This window comes from Gorilla gorilla, chromosome 3 (assembly GCF_029281585.2).
Source record: "Gorilla gorilla gorilla isolate KB3781 chromosome 3, NHGRI_mGorGor1-v2.1_pri, whole genome shotgun sequence".
In the NCBI taxonomy this organism is placed as follows: Eukaryota; Metazoa; Chordata; class Mammalia; order Primates; family Hominidae; genus Gorilla; species Gorilla gorilla.
The window spans coordinates 194411202-194423521 of record NC_073227.2 but is presented as its reverse complement, the minus strand read 5'-3'; the positions used below and the strand labels follow the sequence as shown (position 1 = coordinate 194423521).

The window sequence follows — 12320 nt, the reverse complement described above, 5'->3', positions numbered from 1 at the left end:
CAGTAACATGTCCTACCTACATTGCCTAAACGACCACTGAAATTGGAGTTCCCAAATGTACACTGGAGACCTCTCACTCTGTTAGCCTCTCCACTTCAGCCTGTCTCTGTGATTCCCTTGGGAACTTAGCAACATCACAAAATGCTATCTCATTCTTTATTCTGGAAACTGAAAATCTTCCAAAAGAATACTTTCTGACACTCTGTAAACGCATGGTCCTAAACCATTCCTGTAGAGATTTTGGAAGAACCTGTACAAGGAGGCTATTGTATGCATATACAAATAAATGACACAACTCAATGGTTTAATACTATCTGCCAAGTTAAACTACTGCAGAGCAGCTGTGCATGTTTAAAAAGATGCCTGGCACAACTAGCGATCCATAAATCACCAGCTGCATACTTTCATCCAATTAAGAGAGTTAAGTAAGAAAAATTCCACAAATTAAGATGTGTGTAAGGACATGGATGACATCATCATTCCTCTCTGAATGCAAAAATAAATAAAAATAAAAATAAATCCCCATTTTGCTGATGTTAAGGCTAGAATTACTTTTCTAGGGACACAACTTTTCCGGTATTTCAAATCCTGGTGTAAAACCTTGTTCACAGAAGCGTCATTTCAGGCTTGTCGGTTCTCTTTCTGTAAGTACTAGAGCAAAACAGAAGTAATGACTTAAACTGAAAAGCAATCCTTCTTCAACAAGAGAGGATGGGTAAGCCAGGATCCTAAGGCTTTCGTGCAGCAATGATAGCCATGTCATAGGATTGGAGCACTGTCTCTCTGCAGTGAATCCCTTTGTTCTGGTTTGTTTGTCTGTAGCACAAAGATGCTCAAGAGCATGGCAGATGGCCAGGCCAGCAGATGCCTCATTCCAACTCCAGTTGGCCTTGAGTTTATAGACTTGGCTACAGAAGCCAGAGCAAAATAAAATGAAAAGAAGTTGCATTATTATAAGTTGGGTCACTGTAGGATAAGGTGACCCACCATCCTGATGGGTTTTTTTGGTTTGTTTGGTTGGTTAGTTGGTTTTTGAGACAGAGTTTCCCTCTTGTTGCCCAGGCTGGAGAGCAGTGGCACGATCTTGGCTCACAGGAACCTCTGCCTCCCTGGTTCAAGTGATTCTCCTGCCTCAGCCTCCCAAGTAGATGGGATTACAGGTGCATGCCACCACGCCCAGCTAATTTTGTATTTTTAGTAGAGACAGAGTTTTACCATATTGTCCAGGCTGGTCTCTAACTCCTGACCTCAGGTGATTCGCCTGCTTTGGCCTCCCAAAGTGCTAGGATTACAGAGATTAACACAAATAACTACAAAAGTTCTTATCCTCCTGACAACTGTCATGCTTTGGTACACAGCAGAAGTACTTTGTATGTGCTTCTCATTTTGTGTCACAGAATATTAAAAACATGCACACTGTGCTCGCTTCAGCAGCACTTATACTAAAATTGGAAACTAAAAGTGAGCCACCATGCCCGGCCAGATCCTGATTGTCTTGTTCAGATAATTGAAGCTATTCTTCTTTGATATGCACGACAATTTGAATTGTGGTAGTTTGTTAAGCCTTATTTACAATGTGATATCTGAAAACTAATCAGTGAATTTTGTGTTCCTGTTTCATTAAAATCCATGGATGCATCTTGTACAAATGTTGACATATTTCAATCACAATCACTAATAACAATACCACTGATCTCATCCAAAATGTCTCTAAGTATTGGGAAGCTGCGATGGACTGAATGTTTGTGTCTTCCTGAAATTTACATGTTCATATCCTAATCCCAGTGTGATAGTATTTGGAGGTGGGGTCTTTGGGAGATAGTTAGGATATGAGGTGGAACTCTCATAAATGGGATTGGTGGCATTATAGGAAGAGACCAGAAAGCTAGCTAGCCCTCTTTTCACCATGTGAGGACACAGCAAGAAGATGGCTGTCTATAAATCAGGAAAAGAACTCTCATCAAAAACCCTGCCATGCTAACACCCTGATCATGGACTTCCAGCCTCCAGCACTGCGAGAAATAAATGTTTGTTGTTAAGCCACCTGACCTATGGCAATTTGTTATGGCAGCCTGAACTGCCTAAGACAGAAGCTGTGAAGCTCACAGTGGAAGATAAAAATTTTCTAAAATTCATATTTTTACTTGTAAACTCAAGATTTTATCACTGGCAACATTCCTTGAAGTGACTGTCTCACATGGTTCATTTTAGAGAAAATATCTGCCAAAATTCAATCCAAATTAACCATAGTCCATCAGTCATTCTTTCAAGTAAAGATGGCAGTCTATGAAAAAAATGAGGCTTGTTAAACTCATAACACTAATAAGTACAAAAGTTCTTATCCATCTAACAACTGTCTTGCTTTGGTGCATAGCAGAAGTACTTTATATGTGCTTCTCATTTTGTGTCACAGAATATTAAAAACATGTACACTGTGCTCGCTTCAGCAGCACTTATACTAAAATTGGAATGACGCAGACAAGCAGGCCCCCTGCACAAAGATGATATGCAAATTTGTGCAGAGTTCTATATTTTGCTTTCCTTTTCTAATGTTTATGGGTATGGAAACTGAGTGAGGTAACTTGCCTAACTGAGAAACCTTCTGGCTTCAAATCCTACCCCCAACTCCTCCTCCAAAACCAAAACATATATATATTTAAGGTTGAGATTTAATAATAGTAATAATTTTATTGATTCTTTCAAGACCATTCTTCATTAAAATTGGCTTTTTCCCCCCGTCAGTGCATGGCATCAAAGAATGCAATGACTATTAGTAGAGTTAGGTGTCATTGCCTAGTTTCATGCTAAAGTGCCAGCAGTTTTAACCAGCATTGCTTTTGCACCATCAATGCAAACATCAACCAAATGAAAAAGGCAAATACATAATGTCTTAGTATTATTACAAAAATGGTTTTGACCTTATAGACCCTCTGAAACTTAATGCTTATGTTGGAAGCAGGGTCATCATAAAGAAAATAAATGAATATTAGCATCCTCAGGGACACAAAAGGGAAACCATTATCTTATGATTCTGTATCATTTGATCCTTTATGATTTTTGTAGTTTTTAAAAAATGAACAAATAAATATACCTGGAAGTGTCTTCATTAAAAAGTGGGAGGGGGACTGAATGATGTCTCAAGAACTTATCCTGTGAACCCAAATCTCCTTAAAAGTATCCTTAAAGGCCAGGTGCAGTGGCTCATGCCTGTAATACCAGCGCTTTGAGAGGCCGAAGTGGGTGGATCACAAGGTCAGGAGTTCGAGACCAGCCTGGCCAACATGGTGAAACCTCGTCTCTACTAAAAATACAAAAATTAACCAAGCATGGTGGCGTGCGCCTGTAGTCCCAGCTACTCAGGAGGCTGAGACAGGAGAATCGCTTGAACCCAGGAAGTGGAGGTTGCAGTGAGCCGAGATCCTGCCACTGCACTCCGGCCTAGAAGACAGAGCAAGACTCCATCTCAAAAAAAAAAAAAAAACTCCTTAAAGATTCTTGTGAAAATGTCCCCTAAAAATCCTAATGGATTCAGTGACTTGCATGAGTATTTTCTTTTCTTTTTTCTTTTTTTTCTGAGACGGAGTCTTACTCTGTCACCCAGGCTGGAGTGCAGTGGCATGATATCGGCTCACCACAACCTCCACCTCCCGGGTTCAAGCGATTCTCCTGCCTCAGCCTCCCAAGTATCTGGGATTACAGGCACCTGCCACCACACCCAGCTAATTTTTGTATATTTAGTAGAGGCGGGGTTTCACCATTTGGGCCAGGCTGGTCTTGAACTCCTGACCTTGTGATCCACCTACCTCAGCCTCACAAAATGCTGGGATTACAGGCGTGAGCCATCGCGCCCGGCCTTGCATGAGTATTTTCTATATTTTCTGTAGTAAAACAATGTAGAAATTATGAAGATGTAAGATAAGAACTTCATATAATATACATATACATATTAATTTCAGTTTGGAGTAGCTAATTATATTGCTCTAATTCATCAATTTCTATGTACTATAAAAACTTTATATAAATGTAGCTGATTTGACATGGCTTTTTTTATCATTTCTGTTAAAAGTTGGGCACTGTATTCTTTATCAGAAATGTAACTCAAAGCATATTACTTTTCCCCATAGAGAAGCCAAACTCAACTTATATCATTTTGGTATCATTTTAACATCTTCTTTCAGGAATACAACAGTATCAATTATTATGCTTTCTTGGAAGGAAAAAAAAGACTAAATGACTTACACAGAAGGACATTTATTAATTTCCGTAGCTTAGAGACCAGAACGGAGTGGGCTCCAGGTCATGTAGGTCAGGGTCTCTCTCTTCTCAGCGATTCTCTCAGCCTGTTGTCCTGCCTCAGGTAGGTGGCACAATGCCTGCTCCCACCAAAACAAGATCCAGAGAAAAACAAGGGAGAGGCTCTAACTGCATCTCTTTAGAATTAAGGAAACCTTTCCTAGAGGTCCCCACTAGATTTCCTTCATGTTTCCTTGACCAAGATTGGGTCACATGCACATGCCATTTTGACCAAGTCACTGTTGATGGAAATAGTACGACCAGCAGAAATCAGAAACCAGAAATCAGAAAACTACAACCAAACGCCAAAGCCGGCCCACAGCCTATTGTTGTAAATAAAGTTTTATTGTAACACAGCCATACTCATTCATTTATATATTGTCTGTGGCTGCTTTCTCATGCAACTGCACAGTACAATGGTTGTAACAGAGATCATGTGCCTGCAAAGCCTGAATATGCACTATGTCCTTTATGGAAAATGTTTGCTGACCATTGGTGTACAGAATTACATTCAGGGAAGAATAGATGATGACAAGTCAACCACAATGACTACTGCAAGATAGAGTGGTTCTAAAAAAAAAAGCAAGCTCTTGGCCAGGCGCAGTGGCTCACGCCTGTAATCCCAGCACTTTGGGAGGCCGAGGCAGGTGAATCACCCGAGGTCAGGAGTTTGAGACCAGCCTGGCCAACATGGTGAAATCTCATCTCTACTAAAAATACAAAAATTAGCCAGGCGTGGTGGCGGGCACCTGTAATCCCAGCTACTTCAGAGGCTGAGACAGTAGAATCTCTTGAAACTGGAAGGCAGAGTTCGCAGTGAGCCGAGATCACAAAATTGCACTCCAGCCTGGGTGACGAGAGTAAAACTCCATCACACACACACACACACACACACACACACAAAACAAGCTCTTTGCCCTTGAAATGTTAAGATAAAGCTAACAGTATATATGACACGGTCCTGAACATATAAACTATGTGGCAAAGATTCCAAGTGCCATAAAAATGCAGAGGAATCCAAGTACAGTGATGCAAGCCTATAGTCCCAGGTATTCAGAAGGCTGAGGTGGAGGACTGTTTGAGCTCAGGAGTTCAAGAGCAACCGAGAAACATAACAAGATCCCTTCTCTTAAAAAGAAAAGGATTCAGAACAGAAAGTGATCAATAAAGGCAACGCAAAAATATTTTCAGTTCAAGACCGGCCTGGACAACATAGCAAGACCCCTTCTCTTAAAGAAAAAAATTCCAAAGAAAAGTGATCAATAAAGGCAAAGTGATAATATTTTCAAAGTATACAAATTCTCCCCCAAAATGTTTCATGAGACACCTATACAGAATGCTGGTCTGTTTTGACTTAGCTTCCTTGTGTTTTAGTGTTTTCTATTGACAGGCAGGTGAGCAACATGCCAAGGGGTAGTTTGGCATCTTTCTGTTCATGGACACTATTACAGTATTACAGGCCCTGTTTTCCCCCAGGCTTTCTTATATCTTCTTTAACCTTAATCATTGCATAATACAAGGGCTCATTCTAGATAAAAATGTACAAATTTTATCTTTGTTGTCCATCTTTGTTGATACAAGTCTCGTATCATTTCCTTTCTATTCTGTGGTATTTTTCTCTCCTTTCCACCTATTAGAATGTCTTACACGGATCTCATAAGATCTGAAAAGCATTCATGGTAGAAGGTAAAACTAGAAGCCTCACTCCAGTCAGGAGGATATGCATTAAAGAGAATAGAAAATCCTCGAGTTAACTAGAAAGGAATCTCTGTCTACTTGTTATCCTCAAAACTACCACTTTTAGGTACTTTCCTAACCTCATACTTCAAATGTGCACTATTATGCCCCCAAGCATTGCACTGAAAGATAAATACTGAATGGGGCTATGGTTTGAATGTCCCCTCTAAAACTCATGTTGAAATTTAATTGCCTGTGTAACGGATTGGGAGATGGGGCCCTTAAGAGGTGATTAGGTTGTGAGGACCCTGACCTCATGAGTAGATTAATGCCAGTGTGTTAATTACCTCAGGGGTGGGCTCCTGATCAAAGGATAAAGTTCAGACCCCATTTCTCTTTGTCCCACGTCCTCACTTGCCTTTCCACGATGATATGACACAGCAAGAAGGCCCTCACCAGATGCGGCCCTTTGATATTGGATTTTCCAGCCTCTAGAACTGCGAGCCAAGTAAACTTCTGTTCTTTACAAATTACTCAGTCTGTGGTGTTCTATTATAGCATCAGAAAACAGACTAAGACAAATGGATAGAAAAACATGGAGACATGCTCTTCAAATTCCTATCCCATCTGCTCTACAGGACTCCTCAGAACACTAAGTTTGAACGTTAGGTGATGACTCCAGATATCTCGTGAGTTCCATGAGATGAGAACTAGATGGGAAGCAGTTGAAGTAGTTTGAAGAAAAGAGAAATGTCCTGCATCATCTGTTCCGTCACATGATCCCAAATGTATTTGCCCCAGCAGTGACTCTCACTCAAGCCATTAGCAGGAAGCTCTAAGAGGCACATCAGAGACATGGTTGCTCCTAGGAAGTTGCACATCTTCACTCTAAACCTAAAATATAGATGAGGATCTTCTTTCTAGCAGAAATAAGGCAAGGCAGCAGAGATCCCAACAAGATTAAATATTAAATTTCAAAGCTGAGAATGAATCAAAGGCCTGAAAAATAAGTACATTTTAGAGATCTAGGCAGGCAAGTTCCCAGAGTGCAGCTGTCAGGGAATTTAAGATCCGAAATATTTCTTCCTGACCAATAATGTTTAAACCTTTTTATTCAATTCAGTAACTATTTCTTGAGTAATTATTGTGAGCCAGAAGTTGAACTATGTGTGGGATAGAGACATAAACAAGGTCAACATCATCTCCTTTGCTATGGATTTTACGGTCTATCATGTATATTACTTGTTTTGCTTTCCCTTATTAGACCGCAGACTTTATTTTTTAAATTGAGAGACAGGGTCTTGCTGTATTGCTCAGGCTGGAGTGCAGTGGCATGATCATAGCTCACTGCAGCCTTGAACTCCTGGTTGGGCTCAAGTGATCCTCCTGCTTCAGCCTTCCAAAGCATTGGGATCACAGGTGTGAGCCACTGCACCCAGCCTAGGCTACAGACTTTTTGAGGACAAGACTTATATTGTATTCATCTTTTTAATTGCCTCACATCTAGCACAGTGGTTTACACATAGTTAATACTCAACAAAGTTTATGGAATTAATGAATGACTTGACTGAATAAATGAAGTTAGTTCTGATCCTAATACAGTGATCCTTTATACTTTTTATGAGCAAAAGTAGTCCCAGACCCAAAATTAGAGAAAAATAAGAGGTCTACAGGTGTTCCATGTTCACAGTTAGAATCAGGACAGAGGGGGTGGGATTACAGAGAGACTTTGGCACCAGGAAGTGTTAATGCGATATATATTTAGCACATGGATTCTAAATATTTCACAGCTGAGACTACAGTAGGATTGCCTGGATTAGAGCCGTGATGGAGACTTTGCCACAGGAAAAAGACAAAGTAAATGTTTGAGACTGAACCTACTGTTAACTAAAATAAGTGACACAATAAAATTTTGTGTGTAGAAGGTATTTTTAACCTCCTTTACATGTATCACCCATGTTTGGGTGATGAACCATCTTATTTCTCTTTTAACTTTCATTTACCCTTCAGGATACAGCTCAGCTACCATCTTCTTTTCTAGGAAACATCCTTTGATCATCTTTCTGACTTGCCCTCATCTGAACTCAATGCCCTATACTGCTTTGAATAGTCCCCCCACCCACCCCCAAATTAATGTCTACCGGGAAACTGTGGAGGTGACCTTATTTGGAAATGAGTACTTTCAGACCGAATCAAGTTAAGATTAGATCATACTGGATTAGGGTGGGTACTAAAATCAGTATGACTGGTGTCCTTATAAGGAAGGGGAAATTTGGACACACACAGAAGAGAAAGCCATTTGAAGATGGAGGTAGAGATCGGAGTGATGCATCTACAGGCCAAAGAATGCCAGAGATTCTCAGCAGCTACCAGAGGCTAGAAGATGGAGGAAGGATGCTTCCCTAGAGATTTCAGGGGAAAGGTGGCCTTGTTGACACCTTGATTTTGAACTTCCAATCTCCAGAACTATGAGAGCATACATTTCTGCTACTTGGTTTGTAGTGATGTGATACAGCAGCCCTAGGAAATGAGTAGAGAGCCCTCTCCTCTTACATCCACCTATGCCCAACACTGCCACACCATATTGGATATGTCTTTTCGTGTATATGTCTCCGTTCCCAGATTATGACTTCTTGGAGAGAAAAGCATAGCTTACTAATTTCTGTGTCCTCAGCACCTAACACACTATCTGTCAAAATAAATGTTATTAAAGTAAACCAATCAAGCCAGGACTGGCAATTCCAAATGTCCAACAAAATTCAAATTTGCCATGCCTGCCAAAATTTCAAATTCCCACTAACCCATGTCAAAGCCGTGCCCATTCCCCTAGAATTAGCCTACATATTCCACAGTGAGGAGTAGGAGAGAAGTAACAAAATGTGGAAAAGCAAATTTATTACTACTTTGTAAAGCCTTTAGTAGATGAAAAACCTTTCAATCCACACAGATTCTGTAGAGAGCAAAATTTAGAAATGAAATTCTTTACGGTAAACATACTGCTAACCACTCCCCTAAGCAATTGTGTGTGAAAAACAAACAAAAAGAAACCTGTAGGGCTTCTCATTTGCCAGGCAATGAAAATAGAGAGAAACTGAGTTTGCTTAAATACGCCATAAAACTAATTTTGACAGAAATATCACCATATTTTTGCAGAAATACAGCTGACATGTCACAAAGACTTCTCTGAAGCTTCACCTAGAGATGTTCACAAGTTGACTAGTTGGATTTAGAGCTGCAAAAGAAATACCCCTATTACAACCTAAGAGGAAAATAATTTCCATGAAGACAGTGTGACGTGTCCTTGTTCAAAACAAAGAAGGAAGAATCATTAAGCACATCATTCCCTCAAGTCCCTCAAGCATCTGGCAGGAACATCTAATTGGTTGAGTCAGGCCACATGCCCGTGCTTTTGCCAGAGAGAAGGGACAAGAATTATCTATTCACCTTTACCTATCGTGGTAAGAGGGGAGGACATGTCTCCATGTATTTGCCCCAAATAAGAAAACTTTTATATATCTAAATATAGCTTTCTGTATTTTTGCAATTACATATTTATAATAATTTTTGAAATTATATAATAATGTATATTTTTATATATTTGTATGTATATGATACATATATGTGTATAATGCATGTATATTAAAAAATCTTTTTTTTTTTAAACAGGGTCTCTCTCTGTTACCCAGGCTGGAGTGCAGTGGTACAATCAAGGCTCACTGCAGCCTTGACCTCTCAGGCCCAAGTGATCTCCTCCCAAGTAGCTGGGACCACAGGTGTCCTCCACTGTAATTGACTAGTTTTTTAAAATTTGTAGAGACAGAGTCTGCCTATGATGGCCAGGCTCATCTCAAACCCCTGGACTCAACTGATCCTTCCACAGCGGCATCCCAAAGTGCTGGGATTATAGGCCCAAAAATCTTTAACACAAAAAAAAGTTTATTCTTGGATCATTTAATTGGGTATTCCTGACTCGTTGGAAGTGTTCTTTCAAGCAGTAATGTTTTGGGACCCAGGTTCCTTCCATCTTGTGACTCTGCCATTTTCAACTGTTTCCAAGGGGCCTGAACTTATTTGCATTAATCTGGAATAAGAGGAAAGAAAGCAAATGGATAATCACTCCTGGGAGGCTCATAAGAGGACAGACCCAGAAGTGTATACATCACATCTGCGCACATTCCATGCACCAGGACTCAGTCTCATGGCCACTTCTAATTGGAACCGTTCCTTGGAAATCATGTAGGTGTCCAGGAAGAAGAGGAACCCAGTTTGGTGAACAGCCAACACAGTCTCTGTTTTATTATCTACAATAATTATTGTCCACTACAACATCTCAATTTTTTATGAAGTCTTAAATAGAAAGAAGTGAAATATCATGATCAAGCTTTGCAAGAATTAGGTAAATCTATTAAGTCCCAAAAGCAATAGTTGAAAGAAAAAAAAACTGAATTAAAAAAAAAGATTTATTGAAAAATGTGAACTTTGATAAAAACAGGGCCTGCAAATATTTAGAATCCCATCAAACATTTAGATGGTGTTTTTCTAGCTTTCTTCTCAATGTTTGTTATTAAGAAACTCATGATTAATATATTAGTCATTGATTAATCAATATGTTGCTCAGAGTTCATTATTTTATCAAAAAAATCTCATTTCCAATCAAAGTTTAAAATTTAAAATAATATAAATATAACAGATGACAGCAATTTTAATTGAGATTTAGTTGAAACTGCAGGCTCCCTTATAAAAAGCTTAGTTTGTCAGACAGAGTGGCTTACGCCTGTTATCCCAGCAATTTGGGAGGCTGAGGTGGGCAGATAGCTTGAGCCCGGGATTTCGAGACCAGCCTGAGCAACATGGAGAAAGCCCATCTCTACAAAAAAATACAAAAAAAAATTAGCTGGGCATGGTAGCAGAGGCCTGTAGTCCCAGTTACTCCAGAAGCTGAAGTAGGAGAATCACCTGAGCCCAGAAAGTCAACACTGCAGTGAGCCCGGATCATGCCACTGCACTCCAGCCTGTGCAACACGTGTGAGACCCTGTCTCCAAAATAAATAAATTAATTAATTAAAAAATAAAAAACTTAGTTGTCAACCTTAGGTTACCAATTTTTGCTATGAGAATGGCTGAAGCTACACAACCACAATTTTGATCAAACCAACTGACCTTTCTGATAGTGTCCATAGCAAAGCTACAAAGTCTTGGTGTTTCTTGGAATGATGTGGTATAGCAGGCCTTATGGATCAACTGAAGGAAAGCTAAGTTCAGTGTGATATTTGAAACCGTTCTCTCTTTGTGCATCTTGGCACTGCCTACGTTTTTTTATTTTATTGTTGCTGCTGTTTTTAAATCCGTGTTTCTATACTGTCTTTTCCTGCAATTAAGATTAAGGTAGCCAGGCGGGGACTATGTCTAAATTGTTTATCTTTAATATATAAAGGAAAGATTGTCATCAGCCTGCTTAAAAGATACCATATACGAACTCAAACAAGATCAGCCTTTGGTAATTCTAGCTTCTGATGTAGCTTTTCTTTTTTTATGTTTTCTTTTCAGCTAATGTATGACCCTAATAAATTACCACTCTAATTGGGTGTTTGCTCAGTCAATTAAAAAATAGAGTTATTTAGGAGGGCAAATGAGTTAATAAGACCTTTTGTTTTTCTTAAGGCATCTCTTAAAACCTAAACATTAATTACAAACCATTATTACAAACCTTCTTCCCTTATTTGATGACATCTGCGGCTAAATGTTTGGGCCTTTCTTCGTGTGTAAGTTATTGCGTTAAGTACTGCCAGATCAAATAAGTGGTATGTGCTTTATTAAATGTGCTATTCAGCAGGTGAGGTTTGAAAAATTAGAAAGGATGCCCACACTGTTTTGTTTTGACCTACTCTGTGCGTGTGTGTGTGTATGTGTCTATTTTGGTTTGTTTTGAGTGTCTTACATAGTAAATTGCCCTAAGATTGCTCAGTAACACAACTTCATGCTCTGGTAAGGTGGGCTAACATTTGCTTCTTCTCTAAAGTTAGTCAGCAGAGAGCGTATAATAGAACAAAGACGAGGAAAGCAGGAGTTGATGTTAACATAGAGACTGCCTTTTATGTCTTCCTGGATTCCGCAGAGAAGAATTGCAGCCTCATTACTGAGCAATGAATGTTTCCGGTTATTTTGGGTGTGGAAGCAAATGAGCAGGGGAGAGGGGAAAGCCAGCAGCAGGCTTGGACGGCTAACTAATCTATTACAGTCTGGGGAGATGCTTAAATGAGTGAAGCAATTAAAATCAACACACCTGGGACACCAGGGGAAAAAACTGGAGAGGAGTAATTAATGAAAATCCAAACACATAAACAGTTGTA

At 39.6% G+C, this 12320-nt stretch overlaps 1 non-coding gene across 1 annotated transcript; it reads left to right on the top strand.

The window, feature by feature from the left end:
- Positions 1–2434: 2434 nt before the first annotated feature.
- Positions 2435–2536, top strand: LOC115934424 (U6 spliceosomal RNA). The gene has a single exon (XR_004070229.1). It is a non-coding gene; the product is annotated as a U6 spliceosomal RNA (small nuclear RNA).
- Positions 2537–12320: the final 9784 nt, after the last annotated feature.